Source organism: Protopterus annectens, chromosome 1.part1, assembly GCF_019279795.1.
Source record: "Protopterus annectens isolate FY-2018-M chromosome 1.part1, PAN1.0, whole genome shotgun sequence".
NCBI lineage: Eukaryota > Metazoa > Chordata > Ceratodontiformes > Protopteridae > Protopterus > Protopterus annectens.
The window spans coordinates 780295861-780321896 of record NC_056726.1 but is presented as its reverse complement, the minus strand read 5'-3'; positions in this window follow the sequence as shown (position 1 = coordinate 780321896).

The window sequence follows — 26036 nt, the reverse complement described above, 5'->3', positions numbered from 1 at the left end:
TCCTGCCATGTTAGTAAAAAGAGTGGCTGCATGTAGAGCATCTTTTGTATGTCTGTGTTTTATTATTAAGTCTGAAATCTTTTGCTTCAGATGTTGAACCTAACATCACATGCGTCATCTTTTTTTTATTTTCTTTTTTGACAACAGTTATTTGTATTGTCATTCATTACAGATACTTTGTATATAACGTGCAAACCTTGCTGAAATAATTTACCTGCCAGATAAGTCCATATTATCTTAATAATATGCTCTCCTATACCAGCCAGCTACTGCTTACATTGTTGTGTATTACTTTGCTATTCTCCATGCACCTTTACCATATTTATTTATCAATTTCAACCTTGCCAAACACTCAACAACAAATTAAAAATTATTTTCAACAGAAACAGCCTAGAATTGTGTGGTCTCAAAGATTAACAATGCCCTTGTCAACCTGGACTCAGCCTTCAGTGGTCTGCTCTTGTCCTCTCTCTTTTAGAACTCACCAGTCATTCCATTTTTCCTTAACCAACACTTTTTGCTATTCAGTCTCCATCTTGTCTTTCACATTCATTCCACTTTTTAATTAAGAACCTGCCTGTCTCCTGTGTTCTGCTCTAGTACCTTTAATTCAGTCACCATTCTTTTTACTTCACTTATTTTAGGCTTCTGTTTTTGCTTCCATAGCTTAGTTATAACTTTCTTTGTTATAATTGTTAGTAGTGAAAGAAGTGTTGCCACATGACTAGTGTTCTCTCTCTCTCTCTCTCTGTCTCTGTCTCTCACTCTCTCTCTCTCCCCCTCACTGGGCCAGTTTAGCAAAAGCATCTCTTTGGCAAAATAACCTTTCCACCCTCTACTTCTCTCACCATTTTCACTGTATCTTGCTTATACTGCTATAATTTATTTATTTATTTATTTATTTATTTATTTCAGTTTGATTACCGGGGAAGTCCACTGGACCACGAAGTACCCATTTTCTGTGGAGGCCCGGGGAGAAAAGCTCCAAAGGCAGTACAATCAAGGTTACAAATGCACAAGATAAAATACAATAGAAATGTCCAAACAGTAAGTATACATAGTAAGAACAGTGCAAAATAACATAAATAACAAAAACATCAATTTTTTTTTCTTTTTTACATAATTTGCAATATTTTCCTCATTACAGTCAACTGAGAGTTGGCTAAATCATTTTGGGAATTAGAAATGAAATCAGAGAGCAGATATGTGCAGGGGTAGAGAGTGGCTTAGTGTAGAAAATCCCTACAATTTCCCATAGAATGTGTTCCCAGTTGCCTAATTCATCTTCATAACATCTTCAACATTTCTTAGATGCCTGCCGGAACATCTTATCGATCCTGTTTGGGATATAAAAATATCTATGTAATCATTTCCAAGCAAAGATTCTGAGCCACCTAGATTTGGTGTCATATCCTAGAGCTAAGGAAATGTCTTCCTACCTCCTTAGTTAAATTCCTGGCAACACTTCTTTTCCAAATATGTATCACTTTCAAATCACACTGATTACCTCCAAAATGGCTCTTATATATTACTTACCAACTTTTTTGTCATAGTCCGGGATCTAGCCTCTATTAAAATCTCAGTCATAGATGGCCACCTAGCCTGTTCTGGAAATATTCCTCTATATTCCCAGAGTTCTGATACCAGTCCTAAATAATCCAGATATTCTTGCTCTGAGAGATTTAAATTTTGTTTTTATATTCTGCCAGTTGTTTATCATCCCCTCATACGTGACTTGCTCCCAGTATTTTTGTTTTTTATTTTTCTTCTCCATATATCCAAAGCTCTTTCTTGTCTCCCTTCCCTCAACTTGTACCCTATAGTAAAATATCAGGGCTGTATAAATATTAATTCCAATATTTTTTACTTGTTTATTATCAGACTTTACTCATGCCCATAGAATTTTCCATCTGCCTCCACATCTCTAGAACCACTAGCTTCTGACATTCACCCTTATGTGACTAAGTCAGGCTCTTCCATTTAGCATTGCAGTTTTCCATTTGTACCAGACACACCATTCTGAGCTGTGTTGCCTTAAAATACAATTCCATGTCTGATATTCCTAATCCCACCTGTCCACAAATAAAATTATTTTCCCCATTGGATTCTTTCTATTTTACCCTTCCAAAAATCTCTTTTAATTTTTATATAATTAGCCTTTCCCATATCTTCTCTCCAGTGTTATCAAAGTAAGATTGACCCACATGATTAATGGAACTATAAACATTAGAATTGCCTGCATTTTGCTATCTTCTCCTATGTGCATCATACCCAACTTCCTCAGGTTATTTATTATCTTTGAGACCATCTTGCTCCATATCTTGAGCTGTTTGCCTCATATCCTCCTTAAACCACACTCTTAAATACCTCAATTTCTGGTGACCCGAAAGGAATAGATATACCTGTACCAATTTATGCATGGGAAAATAATTTGTCACTATAACCTTAATTTTTGTTTCAGCTACCATATAACCCACAATATTCCTAATTATTCTCAAGTCCCTAAAGATGCATTGTATATCCTTCTCTAGGTTAACAATATACGTATGATATAATCTGCAAAAAAGCACTATTGTTTCGGCTTATTTTCCCATTCATAGCCTTCTATGTCTTCTTGTCTGATTTTCTGTGCCAATAGCTCCAGATCAATTGCAGATGAGAGGTATGATAATGGATATCCCTGCTTTATTCTTCTAGTTAGGTCCATTACATTGGAAATTCCACCCGCACACTTTATTACATCTGTAGAATCCCTGTATATGTTGAAAAGAACTTTTATTCATTCTCTTAATGCCTCCCCATCAAAGCTTTTTCAATATATAGGTCTATTAGCAAGTGTTCTTTTCTCTTTATTACTGCATCCTGCTGTTAATATTGTCAGAGCTCTGTCTACCCTCACTGAAACTGCATTTGCCTGCATCCCTTTGCATTGATTGTCAAAAAGATTTTATAACCACAATTTAGAACTGATATTGGTCTTCATTACCCCCCATTCATCAGTTCCTTACCCTTCTTAGGGATCACAATGAATGCTGCCTTATTCCAGGAGCGAGATATCTTTCTGTCTCATAATACTTCATTAATGGGGCTGCACCAAACTCCTATCACAGTGTCTTTGGATCTTTTCTAAATTTTGTTCAGACTACATCCTAGGAATGGGATTCTCCTGCATTCTGATTTTGCATTCCATCACATATTTTGCCTATCCTTACCTGTGCCATTAATTTATTTATATCTTCTTCTGATATTTGTGGCAACTCTAGATTTCCTAGGTACCACCTCATATAATTTTTCATGTTAATCACATCCATATCCTGCATATATAACTTTTCATAATATTTTAACACTACTTTTCTAATTTAACCTGGCTCCCTTATATGCCTACCCATTTCAGGATTTCTTAGTACAGTAATACTTCTTTCTATCTTCTGCCGCCTTAACCTCTGTGCCAGGCATTTACTAAATTTTGGAGTAGTCGCAAAATAATTTTGTAATAACTTTGCCCCAGACTCATTAAGATTATCTATATATTCCAACATAGAGTTCCTGGAATTCCCAAGTTGTTCCTCTCTTTCCTCCATACCTTTTGTTTCTCACTGTGCCTGTATTTGTCTGACTAACTCTTGTGCTGTTGAATACCTCTGATGGCTTTCAGCCCATTTTATATTAGCCATAACTTTTACCTTACCTTTCATCTTCTGTTTAATCTCATCCCATATCTCTGCAAACACATGTCCAGCAGTGACAACAGTTTCTAGTTCTACATTAATATTATCATTCACCTAGCTAGAAAAATATTTACTTTATAGCGATTAAGTTGGAAATTGCCAGTGTCTGTCAGCTACCTTTCCCTTGTCCAACCATAATTCCATTAAATTATAGACATGGTCAGTTAAGTGGGCAGGGTACATTGTAGTCCATTTCATCAGATAATCATGTTCTCTTGCTATAGAACATCTATTTAGTCTCAGCTATGTTTTGTACTTGCCTGAAGAATATGCAAACTCCATATTTAAATGATGTGTTGTCACAGGTATTATGTTTATCATCCTAAACAATTTCAGATATTTTGAACTATGTGCGTGTTATTCAACTTAATGTTCCCTTTCCTTACTTTGAGGTCTTACTATGAGATGGCTGCAGAACTTGTTTTTTAGTCTAACATTATATCACTCCATTCCCATGCCAGTAACAATTCTTTGTATAGCAAACTCATTTTTTTATTTCTTCATACACTATGTATTACCCTCCAAATGTCTGCTTTTCTTTATTTTCCTCATGCTTCACAATTCTTTCATCTATTACCACTGATCTGATGCAATAAATTATTTTAATATAGTCTAAGTATTTTTCTCCCTTGCTGCTCCCATTATTTTTTGTCACTTGTTTTGCCTTCCCTTTAAATCTTCCCATCAGTCCAAATTTAAAAATTGCTTTCTCTTTAAATCTCACCCTTTAACCAAATATCTCATTCTCCATTCATTTGGTCTATTATCCTATCAGACTCCACTCATTCCCTGGCTTTCATCTTGCTATGAGCCACCTCTGACCTTAATATTTCAGTTCCCTTTGAGTTCCTTGAGCTTTCAATTTCATTTCTCATTAACCATTAAAAGGTCAGCCTTGTTGTCTGTGTTCGTTTGTTTTAACCTAGCTCAACTGTGATGGAGTGAAGAGAGGATCAAACTACCTTCAGTGTTATCTCTTGTTAACACTGTGGGTTTAAATGTTTTTCTATGCCTGCGATGACTGCTGATCATAGAAGCCATGGCAACGTTAGTAGCTAGAAGCTATAATTGTGGTTATTTAATATGAAATAAGATCTTGCACACCTCTTTGGGGAATATAACAATCCTGTAGTGATGCATTATTGTATTCATGTATTTCCTTTCTATATATTGCAGGTCCTTAACACTATAATTAAATAAATGACATCAGTCCATTAATTTGTAAACCTATTCTAAACTACAAGTGTATTTTGCTCTATTGCAAAAAGAGTTAATTTTCCCTTTGTTTTTATGACTGAAATTATGATGCTGATTGTTTAACGAATCTGAAATGCTAACTATTAATAATTTACCTAGACCTACATTAGCACACTTGGGTCAGTCTAAGTAATTCTGTTCTGCTTAAACTTATTTTACCTTTGTGTCACTAGACAGCATCCTAGGTTGGCTATGTACTATTTAAGTGGTATGGAGATACAACTATAAATGTTTGGTTTCGCATTGCTTATTCAACTTAGTTGATTTAAGATGTTACAACAATTGACCAATCCCAGCCAAAGCTGTAAACCTTTTTATCGACTACACTAGTTATTGTTATATTATATGCTCTACTATGTTCACTAGTATAGTATATTACTTAACTTCCTCACATTAAACTAAAGATATATCTAACATGCTTGGAGTGTAGTAGTAGTAGAATGTTTTGTTGTTGTGGTACTACCCTGTCTTGGGTATTGTAGCTTATGTATATTACTTTGCTGTGTTCAATTTTAAAATTATGGTCATTTGTTAGTTGTCTAAATATTCTCATTTTAGACTTTTGTATGTTAATAAATGTGTTATGTATTTTAGGTTCATAGATAAGGTTCATAGATTAGTACTAAGCTAACTGCCCTTGCAAGCCATTTTAAGCTTAGCCAATTATCCCTTGTGAGACTCAAACCCTGCACCTTGTGTTTGTAAGGCAAACACCCTAACCATTAGGCCACCCTCCCAACCCTTATTTTGCTTAATCAATCCTCTCTCACATTTAGTAGTTATGTGGTTAGGCACTGTGGTAGTTCTGAAAGATTTTAGTGCTACAGAAAAAGCAAAAATGATGCTTTAGGTTACTTTAATTCCAACCATTACACAAGGAAAAGACTCCCAAAAATCACTTTTAAAGCTATACGAACCAAATTAAAAGTTAGGAAATTTGGGTGATAGATTCATGGAATGTTAAAGGTCTACAGGACAAAAGGAAAAATAAATTACTTTTGCATCTACTTTTGTAATCAGAGACTAATGTTATCTTTCTCCAAGAAACTCATTTATTTAGTGATGATTGGAATAAGGATAGAGAAAAAACATGGTTAACCTCAATTACTGCCTCCGGTAGTAAATCAGACTAGAAAGGAGTAGCTATCCTTATCAGAAAGTCATTCAATGAGGATATTATTGACTATGGATCTGATAACATTGGCAGATGGTGCTATTTTCATTGTCCAAACTCCATATCCTGTAGACCCACCCTCTTTCTAAATGTTTAGGTCCTTGTGCAAAGCAAAGTGATTTTATTATACACATGTATAACCTATTATTAAGTTTTCCCAACCATGACTATGTTATAGGGGGGTTTGGAATACAGTTATTGAACCCTTAAACGATAGATCTAGCAGACGTAACTCACACAATGCTCAAGCATCACTGGCTCTAGAGGATCTAATGTCAGACTTTGTTCTAGCTGACCCTTTTTACTTAAAAGGTAACTCCAACTCTAACGGTAAATACACATATTGTTCTCCATGCTATAAATCTTGGTCCAGGATTGACTATTTCCTGATCTCAGAAACCCTGTTGAATGATGAGCTCAGTGTTTCAACTAATCCCAGATTCCTTTCTGACCATTCTAAAATAACCCTAAAAATCAGTCCTTCTAAAAATTCTCCCAATAAAAGTAATTTCCTATCATGGTCCTTGAATACAAATCTTCTTGATTAAGAAGAAATCATGGAAGAAATTAACAGTGCTCTAGATGATCTGGAAACCCATCTTCTAAATTCTGATATTCCACTAGATGTTCTTTGGGCGGCTAGTAAGGCAAAATAAGAGGGATGTTAATTCAGAAAGCTTCTTACTACAAAAAACAGTCCAAAGAGTATGAAGCTAAAATACAATACAAAATCCAGGAAACTGAAAAATCATGCCAAAAAACTTCACATTAGAATTAGAGAACCAGCTTCCCAGCCTACAAAAAGATCTATACTTATTGCACTCACAAAATCTCTCATTCCTAGGGATGAAATCTCTCACTAAACACTCAGAGTGGGCTCATCAGCCCTCAAAGTTACTTTCTAGACTCATAAACAATCAAAACCCCCACGATCTCACAAAAAACTTACAATAGCCTATTGACTTATTTGAAATAATATACAAGAATTTGTACGGCCCTCAAGATATACACTGTCTAGAGTCCTATACCACTTTCTTTAACAAGCTTAAATTTCCTGATATTGACAAATATCAAGCTGATTCCTTAGTGGCCTCTTTCTTGTTAGAAGAAATTACAGCTGCAATTAAGAGCTTAAAACAACAAAGCCCCTGGTCCTGATGGTTTTACCTCAATTTTTTACAAAACCTTTGCTTCCAAACTGACTCCTATCCTTCTTAAGGTCTTTAATCATATTAGAAAATTTGGCTCTAAAGACTTGTATTTAAATAACTCCAAAACTATCTCAATCCACAAACCCAACACTGACAACACTAACCCAACAAATTATAGGCCAAGATCACTCATTAACATAGATATTAACATTTTCTCCACAATGTTAGCAAACAGACTTAAAAAATTCTACCTACAATCATATCCCCAGAGCAATCAGGTTTCATGCAGGGAAGACAGACATGGGATAATACTCTTACTCTGGATGCATCTATACAATTGCTGGGGAAGGAAAATTTCCTAGATATGTCAATGCACTTGATGCTACTAAACCATTCAACAGAGTAAACTTAAATTTCTTGTTTTTAACAATGCAATATTTTAAAATCCCAAATGATTTCATAAACATAATTAAAACACTATACAATTCTTTTTGTACCACACTGATCATTAATAAAAAATACTCTAAGCAGATAAAACTAATTAATGGTACAAGGCAAGGTTGTCCCCTTTATCCTATCTCTTTAATATATACATTGAACATATTTTCTTATATCTATCACAAAGAACCTTCTACCACATACCTAAAATATTGAATAACAACCTTCTATTATCAGCCTTCACAGATGACCTCAATCTGTATTTTGAATTACCTAATACTAACTTAAATAAAATTGTAAAATCTATTGATGTTTTCTCAAAAACCTCCAATTTCAAAATCAATTCTCCCAAGTCTCTCATTTTCCCAATCAACCTACTAGGCCATAGCTCAACTCTTTTTTCAAGAATCTGAAATTAAATTAAAATATGTATTCAAATATCTGGGAATACATTTTGAAAGCAACAAAAAGAATACTTTTCAAAATAATCTTCTTAAATCTTGAACTAATATTGAACATGACCTAGATATATGGAAAACATGAAACTTCCTGTTTTATCTAAAGTAGCAGTCATAAAAATTAATATTCTTCCCAAAATACTTTATCAACTCAATGCAACTAACTCTATCATTCCTATGAACTTTTTCAGAAAAATCAATAAAGCTCTAACAAAATTTATCTGGTTTCCGAAAACACCTAGAGTTGTTTTCTCTAAACTAATGCTTACAAAAAACAAGGGGAGGCTAGGCCTGCCAGATTTCAAGTTATAGTATGATATGATTTGTTCCAGTTGAATCACTTTAATAGCAGAGCATAACCTCCCAAAAAAGACTTTGTCCCCACTATGGATCAAAATAGAGTATGCCCATGTCAAAAAAGCAAATATCAACCCCAAATCTTTACCTTACATGGACAAATCCATAATAAAAGGTCATAAATTACATAATCTAATTAAACATAAAATCAACACATTCCAAAACTTTCTTTCCTTCCTACAATTAGTGCATACACTTGTTCTTCTGCAACCAATTAATTTAAATCCAAATCTTAAAATAGGTAATAAAATGATAAACTTAGACAAATACCCCCTAGTTAAAGATTACACCATTTGGGACTTCTACAAACTAAAAGATAGTTCCTTAAATGATATCAGAAAGAATCTCAGTTTGAACAACAAATATACTACAATCCTGAGACAAATCAAATACCTTGTGCCTGCAATTAAAGATATTCCTGTTAACGTACTGGATGAGGTAAATCTTGCACAAACCCTACTGAAACTCTTAACACATAAAAAAAGATACTCTCAGACACATATCAGCTGATTTCCTCTATTAGATACCAATCTTCTCGCACATATGCACAATATTGGAAGGACAAAAATGTCAGATTTAATGACGTCTAACTCTCTCATGCTATAGAAAATACAATCAAATTCTCTCCCTTTAAAAAAACTCATTTATACCCAGTTAATGATAAATAACAATGCCTACTACACGCCAGAATGGCTAAACAAGTTTAGTTCAAATGTATCTCCTCTTTGCCCATTCTGTCCATCAGAAACTGCTGATCTCTTGCACATTCTCTGGTACTGTAAATATGCACAAAACTTTTGGAATTGGTTAAGGGTTAAACTTGAGAAAATGGGATATGGGAAATATACCCTTTCATGGGAATTTGCTATCTTACATGTAAGTTCAGTCTCTATACCCCAAATTTGATCTTCACATCCAAATTGCTCTTTTTGCATTAGCTAAGCTTTATATTACCCAGAACTGGTTGGATAGGATAAAAATATATTGGAAGGGATTTTGAAATATGGCCTCTAATTACATTGCATCTAATAAGATGATCATAGGAAACAGAATTATGCATACAAAATATCAGAGTTTTTGGAACCTCATCCTTGAACATATTTTGAAATAAGTTATGTCATGAACACATTCCATCAAGTCAACCCTATTTAAAATGGATATCTTTTCCTCTTGGCAAATACAAGGTTAAAGTTTTTGGTAAATTATTCCCATTTTTTTAATAATTTTGTGAAGACTATTATCCTAACTAACTGTAGCATTTTATGTAAATAGTTGTATATAGTTTGGTTAGAATTATCATTTCATCAACCACTTATTTCTAATCTTATACCTTTTGTAACTGTAATTGTTTAATATACTCTATCTGTAACTTCCTTTCTTTTTTTCTCCTTCTTTCTTCCTTAGAAAATAGAATCAGTGATTCTAGGAAGGGATGTAAAAGAGTACATCTGTTATTGGTCCATCAAGGTTGCTTTCTTTTACATGTCAATGTCAATCTGGTGTTTTCTTATTGTTTGTTCTATAAGTATCTTTAAAATATAATAAAATAAATTTTGGGGAAAAAAGACTGTTCACACTTCCTAGTCACATGGATGTGTCAGTCTATGCTGGCATAAATTTGGGATTCCCTTTCACATCCATTCAGAGTATCTTTGGATATTAGTCCTCTCCTTATGTCCAGAACTCCAGTTCTCTGGACTGGTTCATATTTGATTCTGAAGATACTTTTGGCAAAAAGGAAGGATTTGTTCATAAGGAGACCCTGTCTCTATGGAACAGCAAGTAGGGGGGCTTTATTGACAAGGCTTGCAGCTCTGACACTCTTCTATCAAGAGAGCAGTTTTCCATGTCAAAAATTTGAGTTCACAAGATGATGCTGGCTCAAACAGGGGAAAAAATTAAACGAGATAAGACAAAATTTAAATCCCATGGTGCTGGAGGGTCTTTGATAGGTGGTCTTAATAATAAAGTCCCTTTAAGAAAGGCTTTGCATAGTCTGTGAGACATGATATTGAGGCATGATTCACCTACTGTAAATGGAAACTGGATATCGCTGCTAGCTGAACTCTCATAGTAGCTGCGGCTGCACCTTCATTGAAAGGTTTTGCCAGAATTCTAGTATGGAATTGAGTGGGGCAGAAAACGGGTCAATATGATTATGAGAAGCCCATAAAGAGAATCTTTTCCCTTTGCTTCCATATATTTTCCTCATTGAAGCCTTACGAGAAGATATTAGGATGTGTTTAACTGATGAAGAAAGATCAGGAAACCTGGCTATGGTTGGAATCGGAGCAGCCAAGCTGTCAATTTGAGAGTTTGAAGGGAAGGATGGAGTGTTCCTGATACATGAGTCAGAAGGTCTGGAACTGGGTCCAGAATCCAAGGCTCCTCCCAAAGATGAGGCGACAGGAAGGGGAACCAGATTTGACGAGGCCAATATGGGGTGATGAGTATCAAGTCCTTTCCCAAGCAATTGGCTTTCTGCAGAACTTTGGATATTAAAGGGAAGGGAGGAGAGGCATAAAGGAGACCCAAGGGCCAATCGTGAACAAGTGCATCCCTTTTTGACTCCACCGGAGGGGGGATAAGGGCAAAATAGCTGCTGCATTTGACATCCATGGATATTGCAAAAAGGTTGCAGCAAGGCTGGCCCCATTTGCAGAAAATCTTTTCCACTATTTCTTGTTTTAGGGACCACTCATGAGGCATCAGAATTGTACTGCTGAGCCTGTCTGCTATCATGCTGGATTTCCCCAGGATATGTGTTGCTATCAGAAAATGTTGGGAGGAGGTCACCCACTCCCATACTCTTAGGGCCTCTCGACAAATGGGGTAAGATCTGGTTCCTCCTTATTACTTTATATACCATACAACTGGCATGTTGTCTGTCTGTCTGTATTGCAATAGTTCCCAGCGGAAGAGAGTCCTGGAATGCTTGCAATGCCAGTAGCACTGCTCTCATCTCTAGGACATTGATGTGCAAATGGGCCTTGTGATCCTGCCAAGTGCCTTAGACTGTCTTGCCCAGATAATGCCCCCCACCCTGTCTGAGAAGCATCCATGGTCATTGTGGCTAATGGTTGGGGAAGCACAAATGGTCAACCTAGTGTTGCATGAGTGGAGTAAAGCCACCAACAAAGGTCTTTTTTGCAAGATTCTGTTATCAATATTTTGTGGGACGTAGGCAGTCCATGCATCGACCACTGAGTGGAAAGTAGCCACTGGTGAATTCTCATGTGCAAGCATGCTAATGGGATCAAAGTTATTGCTGCTGCCATGGGCTCCAAGACTTGTAGGACTGTCCTTGCTTGTGCTTTTTTCTTTGAAAGAAGATGTATAACCTCACATCATAGAACTTGTACTCTTTCTGGAGGAAGTTTAGCCATCATCCTTGTTGTGTCCAATTCTGCTCCTATAAAAACAACACACTGAGAAGGCAGCAAGGCAGATTTCTCATAATTTATCGTAATTCCCAGGTGAGACCAGAGGTGCAAGGTGGTGTTTCTCACTTTTATTAGTAGATGCTCGGTGGTGGTGGTTAGGAGCCAGTCATCTAAATATGGAAACACCTGGAATCCTAGGCACCTCAAGTGAGCCGTGACTACTGCTATGCACTTGGTGAACACTCTGGGGGCTGTTGTGAGGCCAAAGGGCAGAGTTCAAAATTGGTAGTGACTGGCTCCCATCCAAAAGTGCAGGTGCCTTCTGGAGCACTTGTCCATTCTTACGTGGTAGTAGACATCCTGAAGGTCTATCGAAGACATCCAATTGTCTTGTCCCAGGAAAGGGAATATCAACTGTTACCATCCAGAACTTTGTTTTGGTTGCTGAGATCCAGAAATGGTCTCCAGTCACCCGTTTTCTTTGGAACTAAAAAGAATCTTAAGTAAGTTCTGGATCTTATTTGGTCTGTGGGGACTGTTTTGATGGCTCTTTTGTCTAGCAACTTTTGAATTTCTAACATTGCCTGATCCCTTTGACTGGGTGGAATGTCTGGGATTTTTTTTATGTTTGGGACAGGGAAGGAAAAGGGCATGGAGTAACCTCTGGATATGATGCTTTGTACCCACTTGTCTTTTGTTATTCATAGCCAGGCTTCTGTGTAAAAAGATAAGGGACCCCTGAATGCCTCTAGAGATGGACAGGCAGGCCTCCACTCAGGAGCGCTGAAAGGGCTTATCAAAGAAAGATTCTCTGTCGACCTGATTTTGCGGACCCCATCTGCCGCATGGTCGGCATCTTCCATTACTACTTCCCCTTCTGGCCCTGGGGGAAGATTCACCACATGTGTCCTGGAAAGCTCTCTGGGATTTTCAAAACCACATTTTTCCACTTCCTTTCTGACCTTTGGGGTATGGCCTGGTAGGTAGGGTAAAACAGATTTCTACAGCAGAGAGAGTCTTCCCTTCTTGTTCACACCTGGTGAGTGTGTCCTTGACTTTGGGCCTGAACAGAGACGAGCCATCAAACGGGGCATTCACAAAAGATGATTTACAAGGTTCCACAAAGTTACACAAGCACATTCAAGAATGTCTCTTTAGGGAAATTCCTGAACTCGCTGCTCTACTCACTCCATCCGCTGCATAAGAAATCAGCCTCAAGGAGGAATTTACCACTGAATTTAAGGTAGACAGCTGAGAGGAAACTTTCTCTGACACCCCTTCAGCTGCTGAACCTTGGAGAGTATCTCCTAGCTCTTTCAGGAGATCTCTCTGTAGTCTCGGAAAGTGGGTCAGATAATTCAGCGATCTAAGTGCAAAAGTTGCTGAAGAAAAAAATGCACTTTCCATATCTGTCCATTGTGTGAGACTCTTTGTTCAGTGGATGAACAGAAGAAGATGTTTCTGAAAGTTCCTTCTTGGTGGCTGCAGCCACCACCATAGCATCTACTGGGACTTCCTTAGTCAAAAAGTTTTTGTCTGAGGGGGAGGTGATGAACTTATTTGGCCTCCAAGGAACAGATTCCACTGAATCTGGAGGCTCCCACACCTTTTGAGAAACTAAATCCAGAAGTTTGCCAAAAGGCAGAGAGACCCAAGTGTAGGAAGGGTGAGATCCAAAAGTCTTCAGGTACACGGACTCCTCTGCTGAAGGGTTGGTGGACTTCTAGCCGCCACTCTAAGTATTTCTAAGATATCTCCAAAGTAGACACAATCAGGAGGCAACCATGGGGACCCTTCTGCTTCATCAAGGTCTGTATCCAAAGTGATGGACTCCTCTGGGGAGTCTAAATGCTTCCTCTTACATAGCCTCTTCTGAGGGACCTTTCAGGAGAGGTTTCAGAAGAGTGATAAGCACCCTGTGGGGTATTCTAAGGCCTAGGATTTCTGTATCACTATGGATGCAAGGGTATAGAAGCAGACACCAGTGCCTTTGGGGGATGAATGTCCAGAGATGACTATGGAACTGCCTGTGGAGACAGCACTCTCCTCATCACCTCAAAAGCCCCCCGCTGCTGATCCAAGGAAATCCCTGGATCCGAAGAACCTGAGGGAATCCCCAGAATCAAGGAGGATGGCTCTGAGGCTGAGGTAGGAGCTGAGTTCACCTGAGCCAACACCCCGAGAGGCAAGTTCGGATCCGACAACTGTCTGATCTGACTCACCTCCCCGGACCTGACCGGAGAGCATTGGCTCCTAGACTCCTTGAGCTCAGATGAAGCTGAGGACATCAGAGCAATGATCTGATCTGAAGATCCCGTAATAGGTCTTGATTCTGAGGGTTCCACCAATATCAGCTCCAGACATTCCAGCTCTGAGGTCCAAGGTTGGATTGGAGGAGGAATCGAAGTAGAAAGGGAAGATGTGGTCAGATCCTAAGCCCTCGGGGGTTGGATCCAATAACAGCTTGGCCAGCACCAGTGTCCTTAATAGCCTCTGCACCACTCGATCCACATCATCATTGGATAGGCTCCTGGAACATAGAGTGGAGGGGGCTGGAGACTTTGAAGGCTGGAGAATAGGAGATCTAAGAGTAGGGGAGAACAGCTTGAATACAGAGGACTGGTTATGCAACTCGAACTCTACCAGCAGAGAGACTGATAGTGTCAGAGCAGTAGGTTTCTCGGATCTGACAGCCTTTGGATCTGGTGAGGACATTTTTGTAATTTTTTTGGAAGGCTCCGATGGATCACTGGAAGAGGAAGATCTCTTCCCAGATTTGTCAGATCTAGAGGAAGGAGACTTGTCAGATTTTGATGAACTTAAACCTTCTTGTATTGCTTCCAAGAAGGTTTTTTTTTAAATACCTCTTAGGATTAATTTATCTTTTTCTTTCCAGAAGACCTCTGTGATTGAAGGAGTGACAAACTGAACAAGACTCCTGAAGATGGACAGATCCTGAGCAATACACACAAATAGTCTGTCTATCAGTAAGGGACATTTTCTGTCTACATTTCTCGCATTTTTAAACCCAGAAGGTTTCGAATCTTTAGAGGACATTTTGAACACAAAGTATAACACTAAGCAAAAAGGCTAGAACAGTTTTTTTTTTTAACAATAACAACAACAACAACAGCAACAACAGCAACTACAACAATAGTTCAACAATCAACTACAATTGTAAAGGAGAGGAAAACAGGGAAGGGCACAGCCCTCTAACTTAAACGGGCTATGCCCGGAAGACAGAAAGAAGGGGGAAGCACTCTAACTTAAACAGGCCAAGGATAAAGTAGTTCTCTAACTTAAGTGAACTAACTTTAACAATTTTAGAGGAAACAATAAAGGTAAGATGAGCCCTCTAACTAAAACAAGCTAGTAAAGGTGTTAGATAGAAACCGGGATAGGGAAAAAAGGCCTAATGGAAACGACGGCCAACAGCAGAAAAAATCAGCAGAAACAAAGCAGAATTAACAAACTAGCACCATGCTAGTTATATAAAACAATAATAATCCAGAATAATTAGAAATAAGTAATTCTCGACAATAGTTTTCAGAATAAAGGAGTAAACTTAGCCAGAGCCAGTAGAAAGCACACAATCTTGTTTAGCGGCAAAAGAGATCTGGGGAGCTTTCCGAGTGCATGCTGGAATAGGGTTTAGCCACGAGCTAGTGGAAGACCTTGAGCTTGTATATAAGGCCGAGTCAGATCCGAACCCATCCTGGTAAGAATGAAGGTGAGATAGGACAACAACACATCTACCGTTAGTCTTTCTTTTCCTATTTTGTCACTATTAGAACCATTCTTGCAATCAGAATTATTACTGCCCTTTTCCTTTTTTCCTGACACTTTGACAAAAGTCCATTGTGAAATACTTTCTTTGCCAAATCACACTCATTTTTTTTAATCATCTTTACTAACATCACAAATATCAGTAATGTGAGTACACATTTGATTATAAAAGAGAAAGCAGACCATTAAAACTATTTTTCCTTTATACAAATTATGCAGACATGTTTTTGTCTTAACAATTGTTCAATTTAACATTACACAGATTGCTCAAGTCCTGCCTTGAGTGAAATAAAACTCCTCCAGAACTTTTTCTATATGTACTGTTCCCACATACTCCATTTATTTCTATGACATTTACTCCTTACCTTTTCTAAAGACCAACCTCCAGTTATTTTATCTCCTTTAGAACATTCAACAATTCTGTTATAGTTGCTTTTATTCTTTATTTCTGATTCATACTAATTGCCTTGTTGGCAGCCATCAGCTTTAAACATAGTAGGGCATTAGTGTATCTAGGCAATTCAGTTTCCATATCCTGGCTCAAAAGAATTTATTTTCTTAGTTAAAATAATTTATTCTTCCAGCATTTCTAAAAAAGTACCCTGTAGGGAATTTCTACAATCTATCTGCTCATTATATCCCCCCAAAAAACATGTTCCCATGTATCCCTCTCTTTCCAAACACAACGATTACTGTCTACTTGCTAAGAAAAATCTCTGAAGTCTACTTGGAGTATAAAAATACCTATTCAAACACTTTCATACAAAAATCCTAAGCCTTCTAGATTGTGTTGCATACTTAGAAGTCATATAAGTATCCTCCCATTGCTTCTTATATTCATGGTTCATAGGTTCATAGGTTAGTACTAAGCTAACTGCCTTTGTGAGCCATTTTAAGCCTAGCCAATTATCCCTTGTGAGATTCTAACCCTGCACCTTGTGTATGTAAGGCAACACTTTAACCATTAGGCCACCCTCCCAACCCCATATTGCCTTTCCATTTTTATTTCCCAGGTCTTCTCTAACTTCTTCTGCTTGATTCTTGTATTTACCATGCATTATTTTATATATCCTACTAGTTCTCCTTTTTTGTGCAGCTTCTGTTTTAGAATCAACTATGAGCTCAACTACAGTTAGTCTTTCATTTAGCACTCTCTGTCCCTTTTTCTATGCCTATACTCTGCTATGAATCCCTGGTGAGAAGGTAGTCTCCAACCTACAGTCCAAACTTCTGCTTGGTCTCATCCCACTCTGTGGTGTTTCCCTCCCTGGTTACGTGATCCCAATACCTTAGTTCCTTTCCTAATTTTCTCCAATAAGATCTAGCTTCATCTTGCCTATTTTCTGTGACCCTACTTACAGTCATCCATATTGGTAAAATCTCTTTTCTCTCTCCCTATATTGGCTTAGTTCTCAAAATATTTCTGCTACTTTGTATATATATATATATAATATTCTATATGGTTGATAGAATTCTTCTTAAGTCTGTGCATCCCAAATCATACCCTCTCCAAATGTTGTGAACTTCATATGTTTCATCATCATTTCTTTTCACTTTAATTTGTAGTCTTCTGCTATGTATAACAGCCTTAAGTGTGTAGTTCCAAAGTATTCCTTTAAATCTGGTAATCCTGGACTACCTTGTTCTGTGTGGAGAAACAACTTATCCCACTTAGCTCCCTCTTTCTTTCCCAAATAAACTATTTCAATTCTTTATAATTATGGTCCGCAGCTTCTCCTCTGGTTGATAAAATTCTTGCCTGACTGTTATATAATGCTAAGGGGACTAGAAACATTTTCATTACTTATACCTTTCCATTCATATCCATACCTATTGTAAAGAGATTTCAACTTCTCACGTTTTGTATGATCTTTTGTATTATCTCTTCCCACATATCCTTAGCTGCCATGATAGAATCCTTTTTAATCCAGACATCTAAATATTTCATCTTATCATGTCCCTGTAATATGAGCATTGCTGAATGAGTTTATATATAGAAGCATATTTTACTGTTATATGCTTTGTTTTATATCCTGAAAAAAGATTGAAGCTGTCTCAAGATATTCCACAACACTGAAATGACATTTCCTGGATTTATGAAATATAAAATAATATAATCTACAAATAAAGCTATTTTTTCTTGAGTATCATACAAGTTATGCCCTTGAATTTGTGAAAATCTTATTTTCTTAGCCAATGTCTCCAATAATGAGGCAAATACAGGAGAAAGAGGACATAGAGGAGAAAGATAACATCCCTGCCTGGTTCTTCTGTTCATACCCAGCTTATCAGAGAGGAACCCTCCCTCTTTCATTCTTGCCTCTGATCCTTCATATATATTTTCATTTAACCTTATTATTCTATCAGGAAACATAAATGTTGGCACTGCCATACTCATAAAATCCCAGATAATTCTATCAGATGTTTTCTCTGCATCAAGACCTATCTACAATAATGGGATCTTCTTGTATTCTGCTTCCATTTGGATAATCAGTGTTCTGTCATTGTTGTCAAATGTTTGTCTCACTTCCACAAAAACACATACTGATCCATATCTGTCAGTTTTGGCAATATCTTAGCCATTCTCTCATCTAGTATAGATACAAATGCTTTATAGACATAATTAATAATTGAAACTGGTCTATATGGAGTTGTATCTAAAGAGTCTTTGCCCTGTTTGAGCAGTACAGCCAACACAGATTTATTTCAAGATACTGGCACTGTCCCTCCTTTTAAAATATTGCTAAACATATTGTTAAGCAAAACCATCCAGATCTTTATCATTTTTTCCCTTGTAACATCCACATTTCAAGAGGAATACCATCTTTCCATGGAGACTTCCCTGTTGACTGATTATGCATCACCATGTTTATCTCATGCTCTCCTGTTGTAACCATTAAATTCTTGATCCTCATCTTCCTCTAACCTTGGCATATTTAGGTCATCCATAAATGTTTTAATTTGTGTCTTTTCTTGGTTCTCTTGTGCCTCTGCTCCATACAGATTTTCATATAATATTTGAAATATCTCTAATACATCCAAAGGTCTCTGGTTAATTTCCTAATTATAGGCTCCCTTAGTAAATATAAAATAATATGATCTGCAAATAAGGCTAATTTTTCTTGAATACCATACCAGGTGTGCCCTTAAATTTGTGAGCCTCTTATTTTATTTGCCAATGTCTCTAAGTATAAGGCTTCTGGTTCAAATCCAAGGGCCTCATTGTTTTTCTCATCAGCTCCTATGTTTTTTTTCCTGTCACTCAGTCATTTTCCTTTGGAGCACTGGCATGTTCTGTCTATGGGTTGTGCTATTTTCAGAGGAATGAGAAGCAGAATACCTTTCATCTTGCTGGCGAACATTTTACTGGATGAACTTTTTTATATCCTCTTTTACCTGTTCTGCATCCAATAATGTCTTCTAACATTTTAAAACATATTATGAAGTTAGATGGATATAGCAACCTGAATCTTTCCCCTGCCTCTCAATTGCAGAGATGAACTCACTTCTCGTCTACCTAGAGTATAATGAGTAATCATGTTCCATGAATACTCTGGTGTTACCAGTTCATAATACTTTACCCTTCTGTCACAATTTTGTCAGAAGCAGCTCCTGTTGCCAATATGACTGTTGACTTTACTAGTGTAGGTCTTGGCTTCTTTCTCATGGACAGATCTGGAGCATACACATTATGTGCCCTTTCTATTACCAGATCCTGTTGTGGAATACCAGTCCGATTGTTTGTGTTTTCATAAAATCTGTTCCTTCCAGTTTCTCTGGTACATCAGAAAAACTCAGATATTCTCTTTGAGCTCTGTCTTCTTGCTGTGCTGTTTTAAAGCACAGAAGCATAGCCAGCTCAACCAGACCCTATGTCAGAACCATGGACCAGTACTCCACCCCTTCAGCTCTTCAACTGAAGAGAAAAAAGCACTTTACTGCATTAAGCTTATTGCTTATTTCTGTCAGATCCATGCTTCCAGCTATTTCATTTAAGAGCAAAAAAAAAAATGTTCCTTCTATTGCCCCAACAACCAGGTAGCCACATGCAGATGTGCCACCCCCCCTGTGCCAACCATTTATATTCAGGTTCCACTCCTGTACTGTGTCCCTGACCCTCCTGCAACACATTTTATTAAAAAAAATAATAATGTTTTCTTTTAAACTGTAGCAAAGAGTTGCTACATTTTATACCCTGCCTGCATATTGAGCTATGGTACTCATGTTTTAGTTTAAAAAACATCTTCTTTAAAACTGTACTACAGTTTACACCCTGCCTGTGTGGAGCACTACAGTACTCAGTTTTATTTAAAAAGGAGAGTTTTTTTTTTTACTTTTAAACTGTAGCAAACAGCTTGCTACATTTGTAGCAAGCAGTTGCTACAGTTTAGACCACATCCAGTTTGACCACAAAATTGCATTAAATAATCAGCTGATTATGCCCTCAATACTTTCCTCCTAACTAAGCTACTGATTGCGGAGCCTCATATTCAGCCAGTCTTTCTTTCATTTCTGCAGTTTTATCAAACTCATCTGAATAGTCACTTAAGTCTCTTATATTCTTCCCAACCTTTTGTCATTTGACTGTATATCTTTATCCAGTGGTTAATTTATTAAACACCTCTGAATGCATTTGATTTGTTTTTCCTCTAAGTTACTGTAAGCCATCTCCTGTACTGAGGCTAAAACCTTGTCTATTTTTTGCTGAACAGCTAAAAGGCTCTTCTCCACCAGAGTTTCTTTTTCCTTTTCTAATTGATTTTCTCTTACTTTCTCCACATTTCTTAGTTGCTGATATGCAGGGAGTGTAAAAACTATATGGTAACTAAATTTAACCATATGACTAAGTTTCACTGGGTGCTAATTTACCTGTTGTTCAATGTGCAGCCACCTTGGAAGTCTCACATGCTCATTTCTATCTAAATGTGTTTCCTGTAACACTGCTATTCACACCCTTCACTTAATATAATTCAATACTCTTTGCTTTTCATCTTCACTAGCAATGTTATTTACATTCTATGTTAAAATTGATAAGATAAAAAGTCGGAAAATCTATTACTTTCACATATTCTGCATGACAGTTATTTTGAATATATGTTTCCAACTTGCAAATTACACACATAGACTAATGCCTGGCAAGCTGATATTGTACACAGTTGCTGCTTCTCATCTCTGTTTGAATTCATGTCACATTCTTTCAATATGTTTTATTTCAGTAAAAATATGCAGGAAACAAACAAAACTAAATACATTTTCAACCCCAACCATTTAACATGCAGAAAACACACCAATACTATATATGCTTTCCAAAAGGGAAGTTACTCCAAAAAGACAGCTACACCACAGGATTTATGTATTCTAAAGTTAGGTTTAATCATTGTATAACATAAACCTTGTAGGATGACCAGCAAGGAAGGAAGGCATCATACGAGGTTTATGATATATTCCTTCCTTGCTGGTCATCCGAGATTTATGTTATACAGCGTTTTGCAGTTCCTCATGGTTGTTTTTTATTCCTGGTATTAGGTTTAATCATGCCAAAACTACACAACCTATGTTCCCTCTTGCACTGGTTACCCTTAAATGAATAAATTAATTTGTGCACTGTTACACTTAATATTAAAAGCTGCTTATGACACTGTTCCTTGCAAAAGTATTTACTTCCCTGTCAAACTTCACTTAACTTCAATATATTGCTTGCCATTTTCCCTTTAAATTCTTTTTATGATGTTTCTTATTCAAATGACTCAGAGTACATAGGTCAGTCACTTATTGATTAATTTGTCTGCACCAGTAGGTTTACCATCTCCAAATGCAGGCATGTGCTGATGAAAAAAAAAGACAGCCAATAGTTCAATAAATACAAAAAACAGAACATTTCAAATGCTGAAAAACTACATATTTTCATGCTTACAAATTTTAACCTGTTTGCTTAGAAAAAAACCCTTGTCTGAAGCATAAACTAAGAGTATCAGTCTATACTTCCACCTCTGTAAAAACAAGGGAAATTATTATATTTAATACATCTGTATAATGTGATCAATACACACTTATATCCCTAGCAGCCCAAGATCACAAGATTATGTTGATTAAATCCAGCATTTAACTTGTTACAGTACAAACCTGGATACATTAAAGTCCAAAACCAAGTACTTTCTTGCTTTAATTTCACTTGCATAATCAGCAATCACTTATAAGACTCATGGATTTCTCATTTTTAAATACCTCTGCATTCTACAGAGAACTACTTTACAATATAACACTCAATTTACTTCAGAAGATTTATTATACATATATTACTAAGAACAACTTTTTTCTTGTATCTTCAGACCCTTCATTGTTCTAAACATTAACAACAAGGACAGAATTTTCCTTTAGAATTTTTCAACCATTTTAACACAGTCAACAAACTTTCAGTCTTTCTTAACTATTTATTCACACACTAACACAGTTCTCATGTCCAGACTACATAAATTAGAAATGGCACTTTACATTTTTCCCATTTATTATCTAATTCCACATTATTGCTGGTCTTCTTTCTTATCATCTTAACCACCCAGGACTGGTCTGTGGTTCAAGTCTAAGGTACTTCTGATTTTTCTAGTCAGTTCTTGGGCTTTTTCTTTCACACAATCATTTTCCTTTGGAACAATGGAAAATGTTTTACTGGCAAGTTCTCTTTATGTGATTTGTTATTGTCAAAAGAATGAGAGGCAAAGCCTCTTTCAGCATGCTGGCTCAGTCATTGTTGTGCAAACATCTTTGTTTCCTCCTTAGCCTGGTTGACATCCAAAAATGTCTTTGATACTCCAGGTAAATGTAGTCTAACAACAGCTGGGTATACACGCTTGACATACCCTGACTGTAGAGATAAACTCACTTCTTTTCTGCATGGTGTACAGTGAATAATCATTTTCCACATACATTCTTACATTCTATACTTTTCTGTTTTGCACAATTTGTCAGGAGTTGCTCTTTTTTGCTGGTATGACTGTATCCTTAGTAATATAGGTAAAGGTTGCTTTCTCATGGCCAGAATTGGAGCATACACATGCTGTAGCCTTTCAGTTAACAAATCCTGCTGTGGGTTACCAGTCCAGTTGCATATTTGCACTTTCATAAAACAAATATAATCTGTTCCATCCAGTTGCTCTGGTATAGCAGAAAATCTCAGGTATTCATCACCTGCTCTGTCATCTAACCCTACTATTTTTAATCACTTTTCCTTGATATATCTTATATTCAGCGAGTCTTTCCTTCATTTTATCTTCTGATTTCTGCAGCTTTATCAGCTCATCTGAATAACTAGTTAAAGCTTCTTCCATTCTTTCCATACTTTGAACATTTGGCTTTATATATTCCACCAGTGTTTCCCTTTATTTTTAAAAAAATTTGAATAAATTTTATTTCCTTTTTCCTCTAGCTTACAGGAAGCAATCTTCAAGACCAGAGCCAAACAGAAAGGAACAGACTGTCCCTTAAGAGGTTACTCTGTTACCCTAAATCTATTATTGACATGGCTGTCCCCCTGGGGGTGTGTGACTAATCCTTGTGGGAAATGTAACTACTGTGAATTCATTGATAACAGTGGTCTCTTTATACATCCTGATACAGGCCTATAGTATACTTTTAGAGTTAATGCAGACTGTTTGACATCACATGTCTATTTGAGCTACTGTGTGATCTTTAGAGTGTTTTATGTGGGCAGGATGAACAGGCAGCTTAAGGATAGAATTAGAGAGCATCTTTATAGTGTCCACATTTGTTCACCTAATAATGCTGTTTCCAAACATGCTATGGCTGAAGCTGAATCATGTATTCAGGTTTATGGTGATAGATGTGGTTCATCCTAATCTGTATGAGGGAGATACGAATAATTACATGGAAACAAGGGAGGTGAAATGGATAATTAGGTTAAAGGCAGATCATGGTAGGGGACTCAATGAAAAGGTTCCCCTTAAACCCATTCTGAAGGGTCACCCACTGAAAGTTTAATATTCTGTTTGAATTTTAGAAGTATTACATTAATGTTTTCTTTTATTATATATGCTTTGCATATATTTTTATATACTTTTTATACTATGTTTGCTGTAAGACATGATATATTTAATGTACACAGAGCTGTGTTTAATTGATTCATTAAGTGGTTCTTATTTATGAAAGAATGACCTTGTTGTATTGATGGGAGTTCTTCCTATAAAATGAGTCTTTGGGATGCATGTTTTCATAAGTCTGATGAAGCTGTTTTGGGAAAGTGCTTACCTCTGTTTTTTATATTAAACTTTGGCTTTTTACGAAGAAATGACTGCTGCTTTACTCCGTTGCTTTACTTTATAGTGTTTGTGTTTTAACATACATCAACAATGGAGCATTAATCTCTTTCTGCAGCTTTTTTGGGATTTTGCTTGTGTTTTGTGTTATTTGAGGGGGAGAGAGAGCATGGCCCAAGGTATTACTGATATGCCTGAGTTGGATTATAACCCTATGAACCAGAGTGAAATGCCTGTAGTGGGTGGAAACAAACTGATGCATTGCCTTACAAAAACTGGAAATCCACCTATGAACCCTGAGTGTTTGAACGCGATGGAAGCATCTGAATGTGCTGGTGTAGATATTAAAGCATTTACTAAGTCCGTTGATGATCTGAAGCACAATTTATTGAAGTTTAAGCTCCTCCAAGCACAGAGGTTGCATTTTGAAGTGTGCTTGGAATGTCAGATTATTCCGAGAGGTCTTCAAATCCTCAAAATGCCCACGTACAGTGAGCAATACATGGAGCTACTAACCCAATGGCAGAAATTGAACCTGGAGGTAAGTACAAAGTATATTAAGCTGCTCACTGACTTTTTTAAGCCACTAAAAGATCTTTTGGCTAGTAAAATAAGAGCAGCAGTCCGCTCTGTATGAGCGGTTTCCAGAATGTTTAGTGAACACTAACATAGATAGAATTGTTGTCATTGTAATGCTATATGAAAGGAAGCTTTTGCATCAGAAACACCTCAAAGAGAAAGAGACATGAATGATTATAAGTTGGGCCATATATAAAAAGTCCTCATGTGCAATCTTGCCAGAGGAACTAAAAGAACCGTGGCAGACATTGAACCTAAAACTTGTAGAACCATCCTGGCTGGGGCTTTGGATCTCGAGATCAGAGCTTGAACTTGGCCCTGTAAAGTTTGGATCCTTTCGGCAGGAAGAAAGACGCATCAATTTTGAGTCTATCTCTGCTCCTATGAACCTTATGCTGAGAGGGCAGCAAGACAGACTTTGACCAATTGAATGTAATCCCAGGGTAGCACCCAGGGAGATGGTGGCTTTGAGGTTGTCCATTAGTAGATGCCTGGTGGTGGCAGTCAGGAGCCAGTCGTCCAGATAGGGAAACACTTGGAATCCAAGACTTCTCAGGTGAGCCGTCACTACTGCCAAACACTTGGTGAACACCCTGGGGGCTGTGGTGAGACCAAAGGGCAGAGCACAAAATTGGTAATGACTGACTCCCAGGCTGAAGCGCAGATACCTCCTGGACGCCTGATGTATCGGTATGTGATAATAGGCGTCCTTGAGGTCTATGGAGCACATCCAAACATCCTTCTCCAACAATGGGAGAATGGATTGTAACGTGACCATTCGGAATTTGGATTTCGTGACGGATTGGTTCAGTCTGCTGAGATCCAATATTGGTCTCAGGTCCCCTGTCTTTTTTGGCACTAAAAAGAACCTGGAGTAATTTCCTGATCCGATCTGGTCTGTGGGGACCGGTTGGATGACTCCTTTTCTAGCAGCTTTAAAGCTTCTGCGGCTGCCATTTCCCTTTGACTGGGTGGTGGGTCCGGGATTTTTTGGACGGTGGGGTGAGTATATGAATGGGATGGTGTAACCTCCGGCAATGATCGAAGCACCCATCTGTCCTGAGTGATTGACTCCCAGGCTTTTAGGTGCTTGGCAAAACAACACCCGACTGGCTCCGAGCAGCACAGCCGGGCAATCCCTCATGATGTGTGGGAGGCTGAAGAGCCACGAAAGGACTCGCGGTCTCCAGAATTGCGGGGCCCTCTGCCGCCTCTGGGACGGCGTCTCCCAGAAAAATTTCCCGTCCTCTGCCTCTGGAAGGGGAATCTTCCTGCTGTTGGGGAAAAACTTGCGATTTATGGAACCACATCTTCCCCTCCATTAGCCTTGGGTAAGGCCGAAAGGGAGTGGAATAACGGGCACCTCGGCAGATAAAGTTTTTCCCTCTTGCTCACAGCGGTAAGGGTGTCTTTAACCTTCGGTCCAAACAAAGAGGACCCATCAAAGGGAGTCGG